Source organism: Miscanthus floridulus, chromosome 7 (genome assembly GCF_019320115.1).
Source record: "Miscanthus floridulus cultivar M001 chromosome 7, ASM1932011v1, whole genome shotgun sequence".
Lineage (NCBI taxonomy): Eukaryota > Viridiplantae > Streptophyta > Magnoliopsida > Poales > Poaceae > Miscanthus > Miscanthus floridulus.
Genome location: NC_089586.1, coordinates 44,258,804 through 44,286,076, shown reverse-complemented (window position 1 = coordinate 44,286,076; position 27,273 = coordinate 44,258,804).

The following is a 27,273-nucleotide window of genomic DNA, read 5'->3' as shown; positions in this document are numbered from 1 at the left end:
TTTCACCCGCGTGAAGAAGTACAAGGTGGGAGTCATCGAGGAGGAGCTCCGGGGGCTCATAAAGCGGGTCCTTGGTGGGGTGCGGGTGTTCCACACCCTCCACCACCGCCGGGTTACGCTGTTGGCGGAGAGGACATGCCCGATGTGGAGGTATAGTGGCCAGTCTGACCCAGACCGTGCGTCGCTGGCGGACCTGCCAGATGACGAGGTTTGGAGTCACCTAGGTCGAGTGCTGCAGCTGAGGCCCAAGGAGATAGTTGTGGGGAAACCCATACCGTTCAATGCCTCAGTAATATCCAGACTGGTATGATCCCTTCTTTTTCGTTCGTGTCTCTTCCTCTACTTTTCCTATTTCTTGATTTCGGGTCATCCATTCCGTAGGGGCTTGAAAAGTACAAGTCTTGACCGCACCTTCCTAAGGGACCAGAGGGCGCGGCCCGATAGGCCGTCCAGAAGGAGGTGGCAGATGCTAGGAAGAAGAAGAGAACCAGGGAGGTTCAGCGGAAGCAGGAGAAGGAGCAGGAGGTCACCTGACGCGTGAAGGCCGGGGAACGTAGGAGCGACATTGAGTTGGAACTTGCGTCGGATGATCCTACGGATGTGGAAAACATTGTCTTCTCTGATGAGAAGGAGAGTTGGGAGGTCGTTGTGACCTTGGCAGAGCATCGCGACCCTACAGCAATGTCCGCTGGTGAGGAGCATGAGACCGCACGGCACGCAGTGGTTCCCACATCGAGGAAGCGTGCGGCGAGTGCGGACGTCGTTGGCGGACGGGCGGCGAAACGGACATGGTCACCGTGCCCCTTGGCGGTGTCGTCGGTCCCGTCATCGGCTGTGGCGGACGCGGTTGAGCATGCCGGGTGGTCCGAGGAGCAGACTGGCACTTGTGCATCGCCAGGACTGGTGCCAACACGTGACTCGCAGCCGAGGGAGGCCCTGCCTACCATGGATGTGGTTGAGCAGGCCGGGTGGTCTGAGGAGCAGACTGGCGCCCGCGCATTGCACGACTTGCAGCCAGAGGAGGTCCCACCCACTACTCTGATCGGGGACTCCCGAGTCGAGAGTCGTGGTGACCCACGGGTCGGGCATGAGCTGGTTGGGGCGACTCCATCCCCCGCCAAAGTGAGGGGGCGTGGGTCGCAGCCTGGGAGCGGTCTGTGCGCTGTAGGCCCACCGGGTCTTGGTTTTAGAGTTGTGCCGCTCGCCTCTCGGTATGTTTCTGCTTTGTTTCTTTGATCTTTTGCTGGTTGAGTCTTTTTGGAGTGTGACTTGCCTGCAATTTTTGTCAACGGCCGAGGGATGACGGGGCTGAGCATAGCCTTGACTCCCATGTAGGAGACCTGGAGGCCCACCCTATAGCGTGCTGCGGTGAGTGACGGGGCGAGCAGGGTGGTGGCAGCGAACCTTCCCTTTCGGGGGCGGTTGCTGCCATAGCGACGGCGGCGACGTCGACTTTGGCGGTGATTCCGGTGCCGACAGCGGGGGCCACATTGGAAGTAACCCTCATGGCCCTTCCTCCACCGGTCACAGCGGAAGATGAGAGGGAGACCGAGTTCCCAGCCTCGTCGGGTGGAGGGCCGCCCGGCTCATCCTTGCTGTTGGGGCCGAAGGCGCTGGAGGAAAGTGTGGCCGGGATGGAGTCGGGATGCCCGGTGGTGGTCCATGCGAATGAAGTGGTGGACATCCCATCTAATGATGAGGCGGATATCACGGCGGGGCTGCCGGTGTCGCCGCAGGAGCTGGCGGTGGTCCAATCGGAGACTGGGCCCTCTAGCAGGCTACCGGACGGTGACCTAGAGTGGGCCTCCCATGAGGACCAAGCGGAGGCGCGGTTTGTCCTTTGGGATTCCTAGGAGCATCAGCTCTGGGACATCCTTGGGGAGTTAGGGCATGTCATGGTGTTCGAGCTCACCAACCTATCCGAGAAGCTTGGAAACGCCTAGAGGCAGGTTAGGTTTGCTCAGCCTTTGGTGGAGGTCGACCTGTTGCTTGCCACTGCGGTGAGTTTTCCGTACTTTGTCCTTGACCTTTGAACCTTTTGTTGGTTGCCTTAGCGTGCCTATTTTTGTAGAGTCTAAAGGAGATGTCATCCCACAACTCTTGCTTCCTCTGGACGGAACACGCCCGGATGGCTGAGCTCAAGCGTCAGTTAGCGTCCGCCCATCGTGAGTCCTAGGACCGGGCGACCGAGGTGACCGTGGCACGGGTGGAGGGGTAGCGTGCAGCTGAGCGGGCAACTATCGCCGAGCAAGGGCTCGAGGCGGTGAAGGCCCGTCAGGCAGAGACCAAGGTGGGGCTACGGGCATCCTTGGTGAGCACCGAGGCAGTGTTGTGAGAGTCCTTGGCGGCCCTTGAGCTAGAGCGGGCCGCTTTGGTGTCGGCGCAGAACGCCCTGGAGTCGACACGGAAGGCCCTGGAGGTGGAGCAGAAGGCCCGGTCGGAGGTGGACTAGGAGGTGCTCGCGCTCTAAGGTCGGGTGATGGGGATGGAGGACGCGAGTGCCCAGTTGCGTGAGCAAGCGGCCTGGTAGGTGGAGGATCTCTCCATCCTTGAGAACTTCCACGTCGGTACATGCTTTTTCCGTTCTTCGTTGTTGGTTTTTTCCTTCAGCCTGTTTCTAAGCTTGTCGCCCTTCTCTCAGAGCTGGGTGGAATGGTGAAGACGCTGGAACGGGACTTGGAGATGGTCAAGGCGACCCTCAGCTGGAATGCAGAGGAACTGGTCAAGTCCCGTGAAGAGCGACGTGCTCTCAAGGGGGATCTTGACCAGATCTGCAACGTTGCCTAGCTTGTCGTCTCGGACGTCTTCGGGTCGGCGCCCAGCACTAGCACACCCGCGGTCCAGTTGGCAGAGGTTCTAGATGCAGTTTGGGACCTTATTAGGAGTGGGTTGTTCTACGGGGCGGCGGGGGTGCTGACATCGGTGGCGACGCACCATCCGAACCTAGACTTCGCCGCTATCTACAGCGGGTATGCTGAAGGCTTGAGCACGGAGGACTTGCTGCCGCACGCAAGGTTGGTGGCGGAGCAAGTCTTTGCCCAGTGGGTGATGGACATCCGCCATGAAGATATGGCCAGAAGCATGCACAGAGAAGACGTTGCCTAGTCTGTAGACGGCGCGGAGCCTAGGTCCGAGGCGAACATCGCCCCAGCCCCGATCGAGCCGAACGTCGTGCCACCGGGGAGTGAGTAGCCCGCGCCCTCGTCGGTCGTATCATCAGCAGATGTCGCCGGGCCGGTCCAATAGCTTGCAAAATATAAGTAATTTAGTGAAGGTAGAAGTTTAAGTTTGTGGGGGAGCCCCTGTGTAAATATTACTGTGTGCTTAATGACTACCGTCGATTTTGTTTTCTGTGATGGAATTGCTCCGTTCGGGGGAGCCTGTTCCCTTTCGTTCCGTAGTTTTTCCTTAGCATAATTTTGTTTTTATTCTTTCTCTCTTGTACCTGCCCGTTTGTCTCGTAGGTCGCGACCTTGGGAGCCTGGGTCGTGGCCCACGAGGCTCGACTGCTCGTAACCATAGGGAAAGGCGGGGTGCGATCGGTTGGAATGTTTTTAAAGCTATGTAAAGCAAAACTAAGGAACAAACTATCCCATTGGTTGGGTAGGAAGAAATTTCACCATATGTAAACAAAACAGGGAGGTAGTCATTAAGCATAATGATAGTAGTGTACTCTAGTGGAGCCCCCGGGCGCCCCGGGGCAAAAAGTGTTTGGGTCGGGGTGCTTTTGTAGGAGCATATACTAAGTAAACAATGGTAAGATTGAAGCTTAGGAAAAACGACATAGCTGTTCTAGTAGTTCAGAGAGATGAGCGTCATTGTCGTCCTTCGGTCGGTACGCGTCCTAGCCCGCTACGCCCCCTTTCTTGGTTGATGCTTCCTTGCCTTTTCTTCCTTCGGCCTATCGGCCTGCTGTAGAAGGTGCTTGAGGAGCTGGCAGTCCTTGTAGAGGTGGTTTATGGGGTAGTCGTGGTTGGTGCATGGGCTCTCCATGAGCTCATGGAAGTGGCTGGAAGGGCCGTGCTAGGACTGTGTGCCCGCATGATCGGCCGCGGCAACCGATGTGAAGTTGGCCGGTCGACGGTGATCCTTTATGTTCTTTTTTCCCCTCTACGTGGAGGGGCCCTCATTTTGACCCTAGCGCTTGGCCTTACCTTTGTCACGACCTCCATTAAAGCACGGTGGGAATGACACTTGCTGGAGGTGTTGGATGAAGGTCCATGGTCCCAGGCCATCAGGGCTAGGACTTCGATCGCTGATGCATGTGTCTCGGTTTGGTCCGAGCCACGTGAATACAGGCGGTCGGTGCAGAGCAGTCGCTGAGTCAAGACGAGGTGCTAGTGCGGCCTCCTGTGCCGCACTCAGCGATTGTAGCGGTGATCGAGTGGAGCGACCCGTCTGCCGCGTTCTCGCTCCCCTGGCGGAGAGCGAGGACATGTGTCGGTGTCGTGATATGGAGCACTCTGCTTGTTGAATGGAGGCAGTCTCCACTAGTGTCTAGAGGTTCCGATGGATCGCCTGTTCATGAGGGTCGTTTGGCTCGGATAGGCCGCACAGAAGCATTGCCGTGGCGGGGATGTTCTGGTTCACCCGAGCGAAGTGCGGGGGATTGGTCCCCCTGTCCATGGTGTTGCACTGGACCTGACGGGCACGACGCCAGGCGCCGCTCGCCGGTCTTCGCATACGGGGCGTAGTGTGGTGCGTAGAGCGTGCTGGCATAGTTGGTGGCTGAGGCGGCCACTGTCGTCGTAGTCCTTCCCCGTGCTCAAGTGTGAGCTCAGGGGTCCCCGCATGAGGGCCCAGAGGAGCGTGGGTCCAGAAGGACTCCGTTACCCCTAGCGGCTATTCCAGAGTGTCCGCCACAGCGTGCTCCTAGGATGGAAGGTGGCTAGGCACCACGTCGCCGATACTGGATCCGTCACTCCCGATGTCGTTATCCATGATGTCGAGGAAACAGGTGGGAGCATAGCTCGCCATCCCCATGAACTTAGATATGAGAGGGTGTGGCGCTAGCATCGTTTGGAGTCCCCGAGCGTATGCGTCCGTGGGAGACACGAGGCCATAGGGGAACCGACCGTACAGTGGTTGTGACGGGGACAACGGCAGCCCTCTGTGTATTTGGCGGAAGATAGAATGTAGTGCGTAAATAACTACATGCATATTACTCACAGTGGGGTTTGAGCAGAGAGTTTGCTCGGAATGAAGCGCAGATGCCGCGTCGTCGAAGTCGCGCATCCTAGAGTCGATGGAGGACGTCTCTCCGATGGGTGTTGGGTCACAAGCCTTCTCGTGGAGGTGTAGTACGCCGAGTCGGTCGGCAATGAAGTCCAGGCTTCCAAAGAGGAAGGCCTGGGATGGCTCGAAGACAGGTGGAACCAGCATCCCAGTGGGTGAGAGTGCGGGAAACTCCAACGAGCCGAAGCAAATCGTATCGTCTGAGCCCGCCACGGTGGGGGTGGTGGAAAAATGGGCCATCCGATGACCAAAAAGTATTGAATGTATAGCATCCTCCCCACGGACGGCACCAACTATCGGTGCAGAAAGTGACCAACTAGTGAATATTTGTAGTTTTGCTGTACGTTGTGATCGAGGGTGGCCTAGCACTCAATGACATAGGATTTATACTAGTTCAGGCAATGTGCCCTATGTCCAGTCGGGGTTGGTCGTTGACTTTATTCCTGAGCCTAGGTGCTCAAAGTTTGTAGTGGGGTTACAAACGAGAAGGAGAAAGATGGGGTGTACAAGAGGTCCGGTCGGCTCCGATCGGAAGGGCCGAGAGTGACAGGAACTTCGCTATGAGCTAAGTGTTCAAGCGGGTGCTTGAGTTCCGAACCTGGCGGTTCTATGGTTGTGAGCTATCGATCTAAGGAACTCTGATCAACTAGACTCGGTCTCCTTTGGAGGAAGCGAACCCCCTTTTATAGATGAAGGGGACGACTTTACAAGTGAGAGGGAAAGGGTGCGTATGTTATCGAGCCTTGTTACCCACGCCTACCGAGCCTTGTTGCCCACACCGGCAGGTACAAGATAATGGTAGGCTCCTACAACACTGTTGATGTGTACTGTAGAATGTCAGATGCATGTGGGAGGTCATGCTGCCTTCTTCAGGGACGGTAGACATCGGTACCTGCAAATATTGTTTGATGTCGTATGGGAGTTTTCCTATAATGGTGTAGAGGGAGATGTCGGCGCCGACAATACTGTTTGTGTTAGGGTGGCTACGGAGTACTGTTCCATGCAGGGTATGGTCCCTAGTATAGTGGTTTTGACTTGCGAGCCATGCCTTGCTTTTCTCCGCGCGTCTCCTGGTTCCTACCGAGCGGGCATCCCTGGTTGGATGGCTCTAGTTGGCTCTGAGTGCACCGATCGGAGAAGAGTGGTGAGCAGGGTTCCTACGAGCCCTGGTCCAAGGGACGCAGGGTCGGAGTCAGAAGTAGTGCTTTGGGCGAGGCCTTCCAATTGGAGAGGGCATCCGGAGGAGGCTAGAGGCTAAAGCGAGTGCTCCAATCAGAGTGGTGGGCCGAAGGGGTCGACGAGCAGGCACCGCTGAAAGGTCCTAATGGCTAGAGGTGGGGTGAATAGCCTAATAAAATTTCTACAACAACACTTAACAAAGTAGTTAGACAATTATGAGGCGAAGCAAGTGTTGCGCTAGCCTACTCAAAATGCAAGCCACCTACCACAATTCTAGTTTAGATAGTATCTATTCACACAATAGCTATGATACTACTCTATGTTAGTGTGCTCTCAAAGGCTAACTAAAGAGCCACACCAACGAAGCAAGCAAGCTCTCACAACTAGCTACACTAAAGAGCTTGACAACTAGTTTGTGGTAATATAATGACAATGATCAAGAAGGTTATACCGCCATGTAGATGAAGGAACCAATCAATCACAAGGATGAATAACAATGAAGACCAATCACCTCGGAATCAATGATAAACACAATGATTTTTACCAAGGTTCACTTGCTTGCTGGCAAGATAGTCCTCGTTGTGGCGATTCACTCACTTGGAGGTTCATGCGCTAATTGGCTTCACACGCCAAACTCTCAATAGGGTGCCACACAACCAACACAAGATGAGGATCACACAAGCCACAAGCAATCCACTAGAGTACCTCTTGGCTCTCCGCCAGGGAAAGGTCAAGAACCCCTCACAATCACCATGATCGGAGCCGGAGACAATCACCAACCTCCGCTCAACGATCCTTGCTGATCCAAGCCATCTAGGTGGTGGCAACCACCAAGAGTAACAAGCAAAATCCGCAGTGAAACACGAACACCAAGTGCCTCTAGATGCAATCACTCAAGCAATGCACTTGGATTCACTCCCAATCTCACAAAGATGATGAATCAATGATGGAGATGAGTGGGAGGACTTTGGCTAAGCTCACAAGGTTGCTATGTCAATGAAAATTGCCAAAGGTATGAGCTTCAACCGGCCATGGGGCTTAAATAGACGCTCCCACGAAATAGAGCCATTATACCCCTGCACTGGGCACAACACGGGCTGACCGGACGCTGGACCTCAGCGTTTGGTCGCCCAATGATAGCCACGTGTCTCAGTTTCACTCGTAACTTGAGTTGACCGGACGCTACGCTATAACTGACCGGACGCTGAGCCACCAACTTCCGGTCGTTTCCAGTAAGGTTCTAGAAACGCCTTTTGCCCATCGAACGCGTCCGGTCAAGCACGACCGGACCCTTCCATCGTCCAGTCAGAGACCCTAGCCTTTGAGCACTGCTCGACAACAGGACCAGACACTCCTCACCAGCGTCTGGTCGTTTGACCGACGCCAGCGTCTCTACTGTTACAACTGACCGGACGCGCCGGTTCCTCTGGGACCAGCGTCCGGTCACCATGTGATCAGCGAGACTTACTCCTTTTCACCTCTAACTTCTTCACCCTTGCTCAAATGTACCAACCACCAAGTGTATCACCTTGTGCACATATGTTAGCATATTTTCACAAACATTTTCAAGGGTGTTAGCATTCCACTAGATCCTAAATGCATATGCAATGAGTTAGAGCATCTAGTGGCACTTTGATAACCACATTCCGATACGAGTTTCACCCCTCTTAATAGTACAGCTATCAAACCTAAATGTGATCACACTCTCTAAGTGTCTTGATCACCAAAACAAAATAGTTCCTATGATTTATACCTTTGCCTTGAGCTTTTTATTTTTCTTTTTCTTCTTTCCAAGTCCAAGCACTTGATCATCACCATGGTATCATCATCATCATGCTATGATCATCATTTGCTTCATCACTTGGAATGTGCTACCTATCTCATGATCACTTGATAAACTAGGTTAGCACTTTAGGGTTTCATCAATTCACCAAAACTAAACTAGAGCTTTCAATCTCCCCCTTTTTGGTAATTGATGACAACCCTTATACAAAGATATGAAATAAAATTCAATTGAATCTGTGTTGCTTGCCCAAGCATATTTACCATGTGTAAAAGGATATGGACAAGTTTCATGAACCCCAAATGGTAGCAATTGCTCCCCCTATATATGTGCTAAGAGTTTGGATTGTAGCTTGCACATATGCTTAGATAGGAAAAGTAGGAGACAATGTCTACCAAATGATGCTAAGGTATAAAAGATGGACCTTTGAAGCGTGATACCAATCGGAGTGCACCATTATACCATCCTTAGCATCATGATTAGGTTGATACTACTTGGAGATACTTGGAAATGAAATCATTAGATATCCTATGCATGCTAGTTTTTCATTTTATCATTCAAACCTACAACTAGCATACACCACACAAGCATGGATATTTTAAATTTAGAACTTGTGCCATGCAAGCAAACATATGAAATGCACATTCAAATGCATCATACAAGTTTATGAGCTTGCTCCCCCTACTTGTGTGCTCAAAATTTCAATTGACCCCTTTCCTTTTATCATATCTCTCCTCTTATGTCAAGTTCTCCCCCTATCACTTGTATCTTTATTTCTCTTCCTTTTTGTGTTGTCTTTTCACTTATCTTAGTGTACTATCTCTCTCCCTATTGTCACTTATGTCTTTGTTTCACTTACACTTATGTCTTTGTTTCACTTATATCTTTGTTTCTCTCCCCCTTTGTCATCAATGACCACAAAGACTTAAAACATAGATAGTACCACTTATAGGGTCGAGATTATCAATGTCAATCAATGGGGTGAGGATCATTTTTCAAATTTGGTCCAATCTAGACCATTTACCAAAGATATTTAACTCGGTTTGATCCAAGGACAAGCTTCTTCACACCTCTAAATAAGGGTTATCTTGTACCATGTTGAGTTAAACACTTAGAGTTCATTTTCTAGATTAAACACTAGGTTTACAAGCCCACAAATATGTCATATGCTATCACTAGATTATGTCAAGCATAGAAGCAATAGTGATACTATATAAACATCAAATTCATTTGATTTTCATGAATGAGCCTAATAAACTAGAACCACTTTGAAAGGTCCTAATGAGATTGAAAATGTGACTAGATGCACTAAACATGTCCTTAGCAAGGATGTATGTCATGCCAATCAACTTTTACCTTGAATAGCTCAAAGGAGAGGCATGTCATATGAGTGGGGAGTGCATCAACACATATTTGAGAAATCCAATATGTTCAACTCATTCCTTAGCTTGCAAAACCTTTTCTCATCCAATGGCTTGGTGAATATATCGGCAAGTTGATCTTCGGTGCCTACACTCCCAATGCAAATGTCCCCTTTTTGTTAGTGATCTCTTATGAAATGGTGGCGGACATCAATGTGCTTTGTTCTTGCATGTTGAACCGGATTATTGGTTAGCTTGATTGCACTCTCATTGTCACATAGCAATGGCACTTTCTTGAACTTGATTCCAAAGTCACTCAAAGTGGCCTTCATCCAAAGTATTTGTGCACAACAACTACCGGCGGATATGTATTCGGCTTCGGCGGTTGATAATGCAACACTATTTTGCTTCTTTGATGACCATGAAACAAGTGATCTTCCCAACAATTGACATATGCCCGAGGTGCTCTTCCTTTAGACCTTGCATCCCTCATAATCTGAGTCGGAGTAACCAACTAACTTAAACTTTGCTCCTTTGGGATACCACAAACCAACATTTGGTGTATGCTTTAAGTACCTCAATATTCTCTTAGTAGCCTTTAAATGACTTTCTCTTGGTGAGGCTTGAAATCTTGCACACATGCATACACTAAACATGACATCCAGCCTTAATGTGGTCACATAGAGTAGGCTTCCAATCATAGACCGATACAACTTTTGATCCACCATGTTTCCACTTGCATCACTATCCAAGTTGCCATTGGTTCCCATTGTGTGCTAATGACTTTGATATCAATCATTCCAAACTTCTTGATCATGTCCTTGATGTACTTGCCTTGACTCACAAATGTACCATTCTTCAATTGTTTGATTTGAAGACCAAGGAAGTAACTCAACTCTCCAATCATGGACATCTCAAACTCATTAGCCACCATTTTTCCAAACTCATCACAAAAATCTTGATTAGTTGATCCAAATATGATGTCATCAACATATATTTGCAACACAAATAGATCTTTTCCAATCTTCTTGATGAAAAGAGTGGTGTCAACCTTGCCCATTGTGAACCCTTTAGAGAGTAGGAAGTCCCTCAATCTCTCATACCATGCTCTAGGAGCTTGCTTCAAGCCATACAAAGCTTTCTTCAACTTTACACATGGTTGGGCTTCTTATCATCTTCAAAACTGGGAGGTTGCTCAACATACACTTCTTCATTGATGTAGCCATTGAGAAATGCACTCTTGACATCCATTTGATAGAGCTTTATGTTGTGGGCACAAGCATAGGCTAGCAATATTCTAATTGCTTCCAATCTAGCAACCGGGGCATATGTTTCTCCAAAGTCAAGACCTTCAACTTGTGTATAGCCTTGTGCTACCAATCTTGCTTTGTTTCTTACAACTATCCCATCTTGATCTTGCTTGTTTCTAAAGACCCATTTGGTTCCAATCACATTATGTCCCTTTGGTCTTTCTACCAACTCCCATACTTGATTTCTTATGAAGTTATTCAATTCTTCATGCATAGCATTCACCCAATCAACATCCTTCAATGCTTCATCTATCTTCTTTGGTTCAATGGATGATACAAATGATAAGTGTTCACAAAATAAAGCCAATCTTGATCTTGTTTGTACACCTCTTGAAATATCACCAATGATAGTGTCCAATGGATGATCCCTTATAACATTTGTTGGTTGGAGTATTGGAACTTGATTGCTTGCACTTGCTTGATCATTGGATTGAGATGATGTACTAGCCACTTGATCTTGTTCATTAGCATGAGATCCACTTGCACTAGCTTGATTTGTATCATCTTGCACATTTGAGTTAGAGAGCACTTGCACTTGATCATCTTCATCATCATTCACTTGCCTAGGCCTCAATTCACCAATATCCATGTTCTTCATGACATTTGAAAGTTGAATGCCTCTAACATCTTCCAAATCTCATTCTCTACTTGTGAACCCTTGGTTTCATCAAATTCAATATCATGAACTTCTTCAAGAGTACCACTATCCAAATTCCAAACTCTATATGCTTTGCTTGCAGTGGAATAACCAAGTAGGAATCCTTCATCACATTTATTGTCAAACTTGCCCAATCTTATGCCTTTCTTCAAGATATAGCATTTGCAACCAAAGACTCGAAAATATGCAATATTGAGCTTTCTACCATTCAAGAGCTCATATAGTGTCTTCTCTTTCAATCGGTGACAATAGAGGCGGTTGCTACAATAGCAAGCCATGTTGATTGCTTTGGCCCAAAAAGATTGACTCACATTGTACTCACTAAGCATAGACCTTGCCATATCAATGAGTGTTCTATTCTTCCTCTCAACAAGGCCATTTGATTGTGGAGTGTACTTGGCCGAGAATTGATGTCTAATTCCAAATTCATCACATAACTCATCAATTCTAGTGTTCTTGAACTCACTACCATTGTCACTTCTAACTCTCTTGATGGTTGTTTCAAACTCATTGTGAATGTCTTTGACAAATGATTTGAATGTTGCAAATACATCACTTTTGTCCACTAGAAAGAATACCCATGTGTATCTAGTGTAGTCATCCACTATCACAAAGCCATATTTATTTCCACCGATACTAGTGTATTGTGTTGGCCCAAACAAATTCATGTGCAATAACTCAAATGCTTTGCTAGTGCTCATCATGCTTTTCTTAGGATGGGTGTTTCCAACTTGTTTGCCGGCTTAACAAGAGCTACAAAGTTTATCCTTCTCAAACACAACATCTTTCAAGCTTCTAACCAAGTCATGCTTAACCAATCTATTCAATTGTTTCATTCCAACATGACCAAGCCTTCTATGCCATAACCAACCCATGCTAGACTTAGTGAACAAGCATGTAGATAATCTAGCTTCACTAGCATTGAAATCAACCAAGTATAGATTCTCATATCTAAAGCCTTTGAAGATCAAGTTAGAGCCATCTACACTTATGATCTCTATATCATCTACCCCAAATATGCATTTGAATCCAAGATCACACAATTGAGCTACGGATAGCAAATTGAAGTTCAAGCTCTCTACTAGCAACACATTTGATATGCTCATGTCATTGGATATTGCAATCTTACCAAGCCCTTTGACCTTGCCTTTGCCATTGTCACCAAATGTGATACTATCATAACCATCATTGCCATTGGTGTTGATTGAGTTGAACATTCTTGGATCACCAGTCATGTGTTGAGTGCACTCACTATCAAGAACCCAATGCCTTTTTCCAGCTTTGTAATTGACCTACAAAAGAAGATCAATTCCTTTTAGGTACCCAAACTCGCTTGGGTCCTTGAAGGTTAGTCACTAAGCTCTTTGGTACCCAAATGGCTTTCTTCTTTGAGCTCATCCATGGTTTACCAATAAACTTAGCCTTCACACCATTTGTACCCCTAGTAAGCATATAGCATGAATCAAGCTTTATGAAGGATACATTAGCATTTTTTCTCTTGTTTTTGCATTCATGCTCCTTATGACCCACTTGCTTGCAACTAGTGCAAAACCGACCATTGTTCTTCACAAAACTAGTCTTGTGAGGAGCAAATGTCACTTTGCGTTTCTTGGGGTTATAGCCCAATCCCTCTTTGTAGAGAGAAGCTCTTTGGCTACCCAAGTACATAAGCAAGCGGTCCTCACCACCATAAGCTTTAAGTAAGGTGTGAGTGAGCTTATTGACCTCCTTCTTGAGGTTCTCATTCTCAACCACTAGTGAGGTGTCACAAGTGAGACCATCACTACTAGATGAGGTAGAAGTGGAGGTGCTACAAGAAGGGTTAGTAGGAGCAACAATGATAGGCATGGATAGTGATTCATCAATTATATCACAAGTTAAACCTACATTGCAAGTTTCAACATGCTTCTCTTTATTTTGCTCATCAAGCAAAGAGGAATGTGCCTTTTCAAGCTTTTTGTGAGCCTTGCCAAGCTTCTTATGGGCTTCCTCTAGCCTCTCATGAGATACATTGAGCTCATCAAAGGCTTGCTTAAGGTCTTTTAGTTCCTTATGCAAGCTTTTGCATTCTCTTCTCTTGATGTCAAAGTATTCTCTAGCATCTTCTAGCATGTCAAATAATTCATCTTTAGTAGGTTCATCAATATCATTATCACTATCATTTTCATTTTCATGTTCATTTTCATCATCATGTTCTTCATCACTTTCATCATCACAAAATTGTACCTTAGTGGCCTTAGCCATGAAGCATGATGAAGATTCGAAGAGAGAAGGCTTCTCATTGATAGCAATGCTTGCAAGAACCTTCTTCTTGGTGGTCTTATTATCATTACTATCATCATCATCATCACTTGAGGAGGCATCACTATCCCAAGTGACTACATATGAACCACCCTTCTTCTTCTTGAATGCCATCTTGTCATTCTTCTCTTTCTTTTCCTTCTTGTCCTTCTTCTTGTTCTTCTTGTTGTCATCATCATTGTCGCTATTGTATGGGCATTGAGCAACAAGATGATCTTTGCTTCCACACTTGAAGCACCTTCTTGACTCTTCTTTGTTCTTGGATGAAGACTTCTTTCTTCTAGTAAAGTAGCCTTTCTTCACCATGAACTTGCCAAATCTCTTCACAAAGAGGGCCATCTTCTCATCATCATCATCATCCCAAGATTCATCTTCTTCACTTGATGTTTCTTGCTTAGCTTTGCCCTTGGATGATGTGGCCTTGAATGCCACACTCTTCTTCTTCTCATCTTTCTTTTCCTTCTTTTCTTCCTTCTCATCTTCATCTCTATATGTATCATCGGTCATGATGTCTCCCAACACTTGGTTTGGTGTCATGGTGTCCAAACCACTCCTTACTAGAATAGTGACCAATGTGCCAAATCTTGAAGGTAAGCATCTCAAGACCTTATGGGAGAAATCCTTGTCCTTCACCTCTTCTCCAAGTGCTTTAAGATTATTGATAAGCACTTGAAGCCTATGAAACATCTCCGGCACACTCTCATCCTTCTTCATCTTGAAGCTTGCAAACTTCTCTTTGAGGATGTATGCCTTAGCACCCTTTACGGCTTGAGTGCCCTCAAATGATTCTTCCAACTTCTTCCAAGCTTCATGTGCCATCTTAATATTCTTGATTTGCTCAAATGTTCTTTCATCAATTGCATCATAAATAGTACTTAGAGCAATGTCATTGTTTTGGAGAAGCACTTCTTCGGTCGCGGTGGGATTCTCTAGATCACCAATCTCAATTTTAGTTTCTACCACCTTCCACACCTTTCTATTGATTGACTTGATATGTGTGGTCATCTTTGACTTCCAATAAGGATAATTTGTGCCATCAAATTGGGGTGGCTTCTTGGTGTTGTTGATTTGAGCCATTTTTACACCAAAGGTTGTTAAGCCTCAAATTACGGTGACCTCGGCTCCGATACTAATTAAAAGGTCCTAATGGCTAGAGGGGGGTGAATAGCCTAATAAAATTTCTACAACAACACTTAACAAAGTAGTTAGACAATTATGAGACGAAGCAAGTGTTGTGCTAGCCTACTCAAAATGCAAGCCACCTACCACAATTCTAGTTTAGATAGTATCTATTCACACAATAGCTATGATACTACTCTATGTTAGTGTGCTCTCAAAGGCTAACTAAAGAGCCACACCAATCAAGCAAGCAAGCTCTCACAACTAGCTACACTAAAGAGCTTGACAACTAGTTTGCGGTAATGTAATAAGAGTGATCAAAAAGGTTATACCGCCATGTAGATGAAGGAACCAATCAATCACAAGGATGAATAACAATGAAGACCAATCATCTCGGAATCAACGATGAACACAATGATTTTTACCGAGGTTCACTTGCTTGCCGGCAATCTAGTCCTTGTTGTGGCGATTCACTCACTGGAGGTTCACGCGCTAATTGGCTTCACACGCCAAACCCTCAATAGGGTGCCACACAACCAACACAAGATAAGGATTGTCACACCCCCAAAAATTCCATTTTGGGTTGTGAATAGTTTTCACTGAATAAAATTAATGCTTTTATCATTTTCTAAAGTTTCCAAGATTTAATTAGGGTTTATTTTGCAATTTATAATGTGAAAAATGTTGATTTTTAAATAACTTTTGTAATATAATGTGAAGGGTATTGCATTCATGCCGATTGCATTTGGTGTTTATGAGTGCAAAGGGTTTTGAAATATGATAGAGCGACGTTTCTTTCTCTTCGGGAATTTTTCTGACCTTTTCTAGAATTAAATTCCTTTTTCCTTGGGCTTAATATTTTTCCTTGATCTTTGCAACAATCTTTTCATGAGCTCCAAACTCCATATTTTGTTCCATCATGTTCATATCTACCTCCGGAAATTTTCTCAGAATTTTCTCTAATTTCTGTGATTTTTCGTGGCTTAAATATGATTTCAGGAATTTCCTAAAATTATTTTTAAACAGGAAATAAATCCCGAAATTAAGAAATTCCGAAACTTTTCCAAACCCTAGGACTATATATATGCCGGTGTTCCTCTCGACGCAAGGGTTCCAGAAGTACAACCTGTTTCTGCAGCCACCATCCGTAGCCTCCTAGATCGGACGCCGAAGTTCGGAAGAGGCTAGGTTTCCGGCGAACATTTGGCGAGCTTTTTCAGGCAAACCATCGCGTTCCGACGACAACCGTGACCATCACGAGGTAGATCTCGTCGTTCTCTACGCCGTGGTATATCCTAACGCACGAATCCATCACTGTTTAACCGTTTTCCCATCTATTCTTCCTTCTCCGACGAGATCCTCCATGGCTGCTGCTACTGCTGCCTGTTCCCTGGCCACCCCGGCCGACGTTGGCCAGCCGTGCCTGCTCCCTGGCCAGCTGCTCTTCATCCCTGGCCAGCCCACCACGCCCCCCCTACCCCACGGCCTCCTCTTCCCTCCCTTTTCTTGTCTGTTGGCCGTGCACATACAGTATCCCGCGAGTTACTGTAGCAGCGGGATCGAACCAGGGTATGAAGAAGGACCCGATTGCGATTATTTATTTTCTAGTTTCGCAAATAGGTCCCTGGATCATGTAATTCCCATCCTTTTTCATCCGTTATTCATTCATACGATATCTGAATTCAATTCTTTTAGTTTCATCATTTCAATATATATTTCTATCATTGTTTAATCATGCTAGTAATAATTATTTCATTTATTTCAGCGCTTTTCAAGTGAAATACCTGAAATGCCCCTCTTCCCGATAAATCTTCCGGAGTCCATATCTTTTCCGTCCGATCTCCGTTTTTAGCGGTTTTTGCGCTCACGCGATCATAGAATCAAGACCTACACGTGAGTAATATTTTCATAAGTTGTTTTATCATGTTTGGTGTACTGGTTTTGTTTATTTGTATATGTTTGTTTGTATGTTTATGCGCCCGAAGTTTGCCATGATGGAAGAGAAGTTATCGGTGGATCCCGAAGACCCAGAGTTCAAGTTATTATGCGTTTCTAAGCCTAAGGCAAGTGTCCTTGACCATACTTGCTCCTACTTTTGTTTTACTTTGAGTTAGTTTAGTTAGACCATTAGTTGCATGCTGAGTCATAATTTGAATCCTATGTTAGGGTTTACTAGAACTTGATGTTATCATCCTTGTAACCTGGGTTGGTTGGGTAGCTGTCTTGCTTAGCTTGCAGTCTTGGGTTGGAAAGGTTATCATTTAATATTGATTAATGATCTATGCAACTTGGGTTGGTAATGTTTAAAGCAACATGGTGAATAGGAATCCTACAGGATGGTTGGTTTTGGTGGAGGTGTGTGTCAGATTTTGGGTAAATGTTTTCTGGTGGATTGTTGGAATTGGTGGAATGGATTGTGCTCGTTCCTGCTTGGATTCTAAGGATCGGTTCATGGACAAGTAACCCGGCTTAACAGCGCAACCTCGAGGGCTATATGGCTCAGGCCCTGGCCAAGTAATTAGTTTCCTCCAAGTTATGCTACATCGGGTCGGTTTGTGTGGCACAAGAGGGGGCTTCTACAGTGGTGTTGGTACCCACTGTTAGAGGTTAGAAACCTTAGTGAAGGTGTAAAACAGACTTGGAGGGACTTTGTAAAGGCCTTGTAGTGTGACCCCGCTGAGCACCTAGGTAGTGTGAAGCGTGATGGGGAAACATGACTCGTGGTCAAAGTGTGCAACCTCTGCAGAGTATAAAACGGATATATCAGCCGTGCTCACGGTCAAGAGCGGCCTAGACTTCTTCTTGATTAGATGGCTCTGGTTCAATTGGGAGGCTTGGATGGAATCCAAGTGTTGGTTTGCTTGGATGGGATCTAGGTGTGGTGCTCGGATGGGATTTGAGTGTTGGTTACAGTGGTTTTCCGAGGTGAAGAAAGATCTCACCTAGTTAAATAGGTGCTTAAGGTTTAAGGTAATATGTGTGTTGCTTAAGGGCTTGTGTTAAACCCTATTAGCCTTTCCTTGTGTTGGCCCGCATGTCATAGTTTCCTACACTTGTGGAGCACATTTTGATGTGCTCACCCATCTCTTTGTCCCCTTTGCTACCCCACCCAGCGGTTCGGACTCGAAGATGGAGTTTCTAGAAGATGGCATTTCCTAAAGACGGTGTCGATGCTAGGCTGGTGTACCCTCGGTTAGCTGCCTGAAGGGATGAAGACCCTGCTCTGCTAGAACTCTGATGAAATTTTGTGTTTAGACCCTCTGGTCACTTTTGATATATGTAATCACTTTTGTAATAAACATTGCAATGTATCGTTTTGTCATCGCATGTATGAATAAACAGATCCTAGCATACATGTGATGTGCATTCGGTTTTGTTTTATGAAACCGGGTGTGACAAGGATCACACAAGCCACGAGCAATCCACTAGAGTACCTTTTGGCTCTCTACCGGGGAAAGGTCAAGAACCCCTCATAATCACCACGATCGGAGCTGGAGACAATCACCAACCTCCGCTCGATGATCCTCGTTGCTCCAAGCCATCTAGGTGGCGGTAACCACCAAGAGTAACAAGCGAAATCCGCAGCGAAACACGAACACCAAGTGCCTCTAGATGCAATCACTCAAGCAATGCACTTAGATTCACTCCCAATCTCACAAAGATGATGAATCAATGATGGAGATGAGTCGGAGGACTTTGGCTAAGCTCATAAGGTTGCTATGTCAATGAAAATTGCCAAAGGTATTTGCTTCAACCGGCCATGTTGCTTAAATAGACGCCCCCACGAAATAGAGCCGTTGTACCCCTTCATTGGGCACAACACGGGCTGACCGGACGCTCCGGTCATGTTAACCGGATGCTGTACCTTAGTGTCTGGTCGCCCAATGACAGCCACGTGTCTCAGTTTCAACGGTGACTTGAGTTGACCGACGCTACGCTATAACTAACCAGACGCTGAGCCACCAGCGTCTGGTCATTTCCAGTAAGGTTTTAGAAACACCTTTTGCCCACCGGACGCGTCCGATCAAGCACGACCGGACCCTTCCATCGTCCGGTCAGAGACCCTAGCCTCTGAGCGTTGCCCGACAATAGGACCGGACACTCCTCGCCAGCGTCCGGTCGCTAAGTGACCTAGTGTCTAGTCGTTTGATCGACGCCAGCGTCTCTGCTGTTACAACTGATCGAACGCGCCGGTTCCTCTGAGACCAGCGTCCGGTCACCTTGTGACCAGCGAGACTAACTCCTTTTAACCTCTAACTTCTTCACCCTTGCTCAAATGTGCCAACCACCAAGTGTATCACCTTGTGCACATGTGTTAGGATATTTTCACAAACATTTTCAAGGGTGTTAGCATTCCACTAGATCCTAAATGCATATGCAATGAGTTAGAGCATCTAGTGGCACTTTGATAACCGCATTCCGATACGAGTTTCACCCATCTTAATAGTATGGCTATCAAACCTAAATATGATCACACTCTCTAAGTGTCTTGATCACCAAAATAAAATAGTTCCTATGGTTTATACCTTTGCCTTGAGCTTTTTGTTTTTCTCTTTCTTCTTTCCAAGTCCAAGCACTTGATCATCACCATGGTATCATCATCATTATGCTATGATCTTCATTTGCTTCATCACTTGGAATGTGCTACCTATCTCATGATCACTTGATAAACTAGGTTAGCACTTTAGGGTTTCATCAATTCACCAAAACCAAACTAGAGCTTTTAGCCGCTCCTTTTGGTCTAGACCTTCTGGTCGGTGACTGGGCCGTCCTTCCGGCCAGTTGTATTTAGACTCTTAGGCTGAGCCTTGGTGCGGAAGCCGGTCCCTGAGGGACCCCGGGTTTATAAACCCAATAGTATGAGTTTAGAATTCAGGCATCCTATCATGTGGTAATATTATTGATGTAATCAACATCCTATGTAGAACAGAGAATCTTTTTGTAGCTTTTATATTAAGATTCTCCAAATTATGAGACCAAATGTTTTAATTTATGCATCTTATTACAAGGCATATATGAATGTTGATTTGCAGCAGTTTAGTAGAAGAGTGGAACCACTTCTGATCCTGTCTTTGTAAATATTGATGGAGCTAGCTGCGTAGAAATGGACTGCAGTTAGGCTTCCCAAAAACAAGGCTTGTGATAATTTGCTTGGCTGCATTGCTGCAGCACAAGTCAAGGTAATTGTTTCTTGTTGTACTATTTATACAGGAATAGGATTGGAATAATGAGAACAATATTCTTTATGTTAATGAAATATTTTCTAGAGCACTGAATATTAGCATTTTCATGTAAATAAACAATATGTAATAATCATATAGCTAAGAATTTTAGTTCTAAATCTATTTTTTCCAAATAACTGAATATCTAGATATGAATCTTTGATTTCTGTCCATTGAGAGAACAATGATTTTTTAGGTCAATAAACATCTATGTCTTAAACTTGTGTAACATTTTGAAGTAATTATAAGAATGAATCAGTAACGCAAGCATTTAGATATTTCCCAGGATGGTCCTTTTCAGTTATGATAACTGGTCTCTATTTTTGTATTTGTATTACTATAATATTTATCTCTAGTATATATGCAGTCATGGTTTGGATAATTTATAGGAGGTTACTATGGACAACGTAGTCATCCTCCTCCGATAGAGGGAAAAGAGCTCTTACTGCATATGCAATTTTATTACCACGATCATGTTAGCCAATCATCTAAGTGAAGGTGAGATCATAATCGTCATTATGTCTCTTAAACCACCGCATGAAAGGCTATTCTGCAGTCTTGCTTGCTTGACCTATTCATTATCTTGCAAAAGAGATTCAGAAGATGCATAGACAAATACCAGCAACAAGTCAATGTAATCTAAGTGGGCCACAAATTTATATATCTCTATCTCTATCTCTACAACTAAAACATTCATAACTATTCCGTCCATAGGTGCAACACCAAAGCTGCTAAAACGTGGACGTTGGTTTCCCACGACAATCCATCGTTCTGTCGGTCCGCCTTCCCCCCTACGATCCCCTGCTGCTCTTTCCACGACCGTGACTTCCCCCTATGATCCCTGCTGGTCGCCCCGCAATCACCGCAATCTCCGTCGGTCTGCCTTCCCCCTGCACTCCTCACGTGGTGGCTCAAATCGCGCACGCTGAAATCATGCATGCGATCCGTGGATGGGGAGGGAAGAGAGCCAGCCGCACCGTGAAGGCGTTCAACTCCATCCATGGCAGTAGGAGCTCCTCATTGTGGCGGTAGTGTAGGAACGGCAGCAGGCCCACCATGCTGTACCACCGGTGTCAATGTGGTTAAGTGGGCTCCTCGCCGCATGAGCCATATCCACGTCCTCCTGCCAATAGTAAGGAGGATGGCGCTGCCCAGATCCACCGAAACCCAAAAGTGACCGACGCAACCCTGTTCTTACCTCTCCCCGGCTGCTTCCCCTCCTAGGTGGCACCTAGATCTGCTTGCGATGGGTGCCATCCTCCATCCTCAGGCTCGGCAGCGACAGCAGTAGCATCTCTGCTCATAGAGTCTGAAAGAGCCCAACGCCGCATCTCTGCTCACGATGAGGAAAATGTTCCCATCATAGATGATGATGATGGTGCCTCCACTGACCACTGTCTGGCCCTGATGCACCTCCTCTACGCTCTAGCGATCTTGATCTACCTCGATACCTTGACTGGCAAGGTCAGCACCTCATGATTCCTTGTTTCTCTTCCATGATGTCATCCCTAATCCCCTTCACAGAGAGATGGAATACCGAAGGATGCCCGGGTAGGGACGTTCGATCTGGTGTGTGGTGTGTGTGTGTTTCGCCCTTGCCACTTTTGCATGCTCACCTGCTTGTCATGTTCTATCACGAAGGGTATCAGTGATTCAGGGCTTGTGAACTTCATACTCAGATTGTATTTGTGAAGTGTGGCATAAAGGTTGACAGGGATGATGCCCACCATGTATTCACTTAAATGCCCTCAAGGTAATATATGGTACAAGTTTTAATTTCTCGTTGATTTTGTTTTGTGAATTTGATATGAATTTCACTGTTTCTTTTCATTTGGGCCCAAATTAGAGTGGCAACTTTAAAAATGCTATAAACTTTTTTTATGAGTAATTAATCTTGTACTATTGTCATTTAATTAAAAATGCAGTTCTGTTGTTTATAGAGCTCTGGCGGATAAGCTTTGTTCTAGTGTCCTTGATGAACATCCATGCTGCAGCACTCCTGCACGAGTGTTTTAACAAATCCATGCGATTTCAACTAATGCATGGTGAAGACATGCTCATGCATTTGGTTGGAAGCAAGAGAGCAGCAAGTCCCAGTCAGCTCTGGCTAACCAATCATGGTCTCTAGATGGCTGGTACATGTCGTCTGGTTCAGTAGATCCAGTGATCCACGTCTTTGAAACACTGCAGGTTTGTTTCCTGATCCATGAAACATTGTCATGTCTCATATAGTATGCTTATCAAAATATAATAAATGAAAAGCGATTAAAAAATGGATTTGAATTGCTATGCCTTGCAGTAGAACAAAGCCGCCTTCATTCCTAGCATCAGTGTAACAAATTCCATTATGCCACACAGCTTGTTCTATTCTCATTCTTTGTTTAAATTTGGTCCAACATGTTGAAACATTTCAAAGTGGAAAGTGACAACATGATAGAATTAATAGTTGGATTGCTGAGGACTACATCCTCCTTCCACTCTAGGTTTTACAAGAACCATGAATCTAATGCAGTTATAAACTATTCAATAGACTCTACAACATAATGAATAAAAACAAGCTTATATTAGTGAGCTCAGGAATAGGACAAATACCTGATAGTTGCATCTAACAAACAACCACATAATTGTTTCTTTACAGATGAAATTTATTGATTTTTTTTACTACAGATTGATCACTTTGTCAAGAACATCTTCTCTTAGTGGTGATCAGTCAAACCACATCCACTACTTTTGCTTCGGTTATCAAGGCTCTGTTTCAGGTATATATTTCATAGCTCATCTCATATCCGAATCTCAACGGATATGATGTTTTTTTTTCATTGGTGAAACACTGTCTTTTCAATCCGAGACTTATTTGAACCTATATAAGCATTCAGTGGACCATGATTAAGCAGTGGCTGGTTTATTAATTGCTTAGCTTCATGAGCAATTTAGATGTTTGAGAATGCAGATGGTACTTGTTCTCAAGCAAAACTGAAAATAGATGCTACTGCCATCTCTATTTTTCTATAGTACAATTAAAAATAGATGCTACTGCTACACTTTCTTTGATCCCTAGCCAATATAGTTTTGAGTTACTAGGGTCCGAGCAATAGGTTACCATGTGCCTTTGTGCCGTGAGAGTTAGTTGCTTGTTTTCTTAATCTGGATCAGTTCTCACAAAAATAATGCTTAGGAGTCTAATATTGGCACCCTGCACGAAGGTGGTGGCGCTGCCGTGGCACACTTCGCCGGTGCACACGTGAGGCTAGAGCCGCACGCGGCACCGTCGAGCGGCACCGCGGTGGTGCCCTTTGCTCCTCGCGCGGAGCATCAGAGGCGCCGGCGAGCCCACGGCTCAGCCATGCTTCCCGCGGCCGTTAAAACAAGGGGAAAGGGAAAAGAGAAGGGGAAGAAGAAAGCGACAAAGGATATATTCACAAAGAATATAGTATATAAAGAGGTTCTGACTCCATAAAATAGGTAATGCATCACATGTCAATACATATTTTTTTAGGATATCAAATGGTACTTTAACTTTAAAAATTAACAAACAACTTATATGCAGGATACTTCTAATTACAACTTCAGCTACAAGAAGTCAGACATCGTATCTTGGACTAGAAAATCTTCTGGATCATCATTGATTGGTGACCAACTGCAGTTGGTATTCGTGCAAAGCACGTTCTCTTCATCGAACTATTGAGAGATTAGATTCTTAATTGCAGAATAGATTCTAAAACATGTATTGTGAAACGGAAACTTATTATGATTATCTTTCCGTAGCACTTGATTTCTAAAGAAGTGCAAGCTTATCTTTCGTGTATCGTAGGCATGAAGTGATGCGACAATTAAAGTTGATGTTTTCGTTTTGCATTCAAATTTAAAGTTATATTTTAACTATTTATCTTTGGTGAAGACTTATGTAATATTGATTGGAACATTATGATTGTGGTATCTATTTTAGATAACAGTATAACACACGCTCATACATATGTTATCGTGGTATTATGTGTTCCCGTTGCAACGTACGGACATTTACCTAGTTTATGAAAAAATATTCAACGAAAGAATTTCTCCGCCCACCCCCGCACAGCGCTCCCCCAGCCTCGCGAAATCCTACCCCCACACCTCTTCATCTTTCGCCGCCGACCATGCGAGGCTCCACCGGTAGGCGGCTAGCTACGGCCCGCAATCCGACACCTAGGCCTAGCAAACTCGGCTGCCCCGGCACAGCGGCAGCCAATAGGCTAGCTTAGCAGCTTGGCTGCCTCGGGTCCAATGGAGATCCAAAGGTAATGCAAATCCATCCCCATTAGACTATGGTTCAAGTTTTCTACACGTTAACAATGCTGAGGCCTCGATTACTAGACCTCCATCATCAGGCCATGTGTCGCTGCCTCCTTATGCGGTGCTCTACTTCCGTGCAGTGCTCAGATCTCTGTGGTGGCGGCCGTGTGTGGGAGGGGGAGGCTGTGACATCCGGCCCAATTTGGAATTTAGCCCATGGTGGCTCATGTGCTTGTTAACAAGACATTATGTGTGTTGGGGGGCGGTTAGTCCCACCTTGATTGTTCAAGGTGGGTTAGACCAACTTATAAGGCTTCTAGAGTCAATCCCACCATCCTCGGGTTAATCCTTTTACGCGAAGCGAGGACAAAGTGTAAGTGGGATGGTGGTAGGAGTGGTTCTCTCAGCGTGTAAAGTGGATCTGAGTTGTCTGAACTATGGGGCATTACAAATGGTATCAGATCCGACCTTTGTGGCCATAGGCATAGACTAAGAGGGAACGTTCCTAGTCATCGTTTATCCAGTTTGTGGGTGTGTTGGACCGACAAAGACGTCGGGCCCTTTAAGGGGGGTGTATGTGATATCCGGTCCAGTTTGGAATTTAGCTCATATATAGTGGCCCATGTGCTTGTTAATGAGACACTATGGTGGGTTTATTTGTGGCCATGGGCGCATGCGGAATAGGGGTGCGGACTAGTGCGGGTCAGGGTGTGTAAAGTGGATCTGAGCCATTTGGACTCTGGGACGTTACAAATGGTATCAGATCCGACCTTCGTGGCCATAGGCACGTGCAGGTCAGGTGCACATTACAAATGGTATCAGATCCGACCTCTGTGGCCATAGGCACGTGTAGGTTAGGGGCGTGGACTAAGAGGGAACGTTCCTGGTCATCGTTTGTCTGGTTTGTGGGTGTGTTGGTCCGACGAGGACGTCGGGCCTTTTGAGGGGGTGTATGTGACATCCTGTTCAGTTTGGAATTTAGCTCATATATTGTAACACCCCTGGTGTTACGAGCTTGTTTAGCACCACGATTTAGGCCTAAGAAAAATTTCTAAAATGAATTCTTGGGTTTTTAATTTAAAACTTACTTGAGGCGATAAGCGAATCCTATATGACTTAGTTTCATGGACTCGAATCAACGCCCAAGTTAAATTACGTAGTGTGTAGAAATATTTAAGAGTGTTCGATAACAATTCTAGCAAATAAATAGCGAATGGCTCCACAACGATGACGGGACGTCTCCCTACCTTGCTCCGTCACATGTCATCAGAATTGTGTTCCCCCTTGTTTGAAATCAATGAACTCCGGTTTATTAGCGTCGCGCTGCATCGATGAGTTCCGTTGTCGTGCCACTGCTCCCTCTCCATCGCGTCCTTTCTCTGATGATTGCCATAATGAAGGTTGGTCAGGCTGCTGCTGCCGTATACTGATTTGTTGTTTCCCTCCCTCACTGCTGGTTCCGTCGTTTCACTCTGTGGCACCATCGAGTCATCTGTTCGCCTTTGCTTGCCTTGCCTGCCGTGTTTGTCTCTGTCGCCATGGTCTTTTCCTTGCCTACCTCTGCCAAACCATGTACTGTTGTGACAGCGCCATGTCACCTTGGTCTACTCCTCGTGCCTCTCTTTTTTTTCCTCTCCGCGTCGCACGCTTGTGCCCGGTCGTGGCCGCGCTGGACCGCAGTCCAGCTTGTTGTCTCGTTCGTCTTCCTCTCTCTGTTTGCTTTTTGTGCCGATGCTCTACCATCGATGCCCTGCCTTCCTCGTGGGCGCACATCGTGCCTCGGCTATGCCATATGCTCTAGGTTTGTGCTCACCTCACGCCGAGCTCCGCAAGTTCACATCGCTGAGGAGCCACGTCATGCCAGCCGGCTCGTCTGCGCTCTGTACCCTGGCGTCCGTGCAGCCCCACTACGTGGCCCAGTGCCGCATCCACACCGTCTGCCGTCCCTGCCACTCGGTCGTAGTACACGCCGTGCCGAGCCCGCTCGGTACCCCCGGTGTCCGCGCTGCTCCCATTGTCGGCCAGCGCCCGCGCATACTACTGCCCCGCTGCTCCATGTCCGTCACCACCGTCGCCCGAGCCAGTGTTGCCGAGAAGCCATGCTCATCGCCGTTGTTCGCCGCTGCGTCCACCACCACCGCAGCCACCCCGCTTGTCCTCTGCACCTGCTTGTGCCTGCCCTGGCTGGTCGGTCAGGTGAGTTGCCACCCTATCTGCTAGCCATGGCCGCGCTGGGTTGGCTAGCTATAGCCGACTGCTGTGCGTCGCGTAGGGGTGGGGTGCCACCCACGACCGTGCCACCTCCCCACGCCGCCCCACCACTGCACCACCACCGACGAGCCATCCATCGGGCGGCGGATGTATTTCCCCTACCGGTGCTCTGCTCTGAGGATGAGGAAAAGGATGAAGAAGGGTAAGTATCCAAGCCGAAAATTTATACAGGGTCCTCGGTGCAAAATACATGACACAGGGGAATAGTGCGTATGTCCTGCGGGTCGATTTAAGAAAAGTGTAGGGACCTCACCACAAAAAGACCGCCGCTGCCCTGTCCTAGCCGCGTGGGCCGGCATTGCTAGGCCGTCTGTGTCCGCGCGCCTAGGCCGTGCATCTGTGTGGCTCATCCGCGCCGTTCCACCGTGTTGGGCCGGTTGCGTCTCCGCCTGGGCCGCGTGTACGCACTGTGCACCTAGGCCAGCCTGCTCGATGCCCCGCCTAGGCCGTCATGCGCCCGTCCGCCTGGGCTGCGGCTGCCTGCGCGCGCCATTGGGCCAAAGCGATTGGCGCCGGCTCGTTTTGACTTGTAGAGCAATTCCTAAGTTAGTTTAAAAAGGTAAAG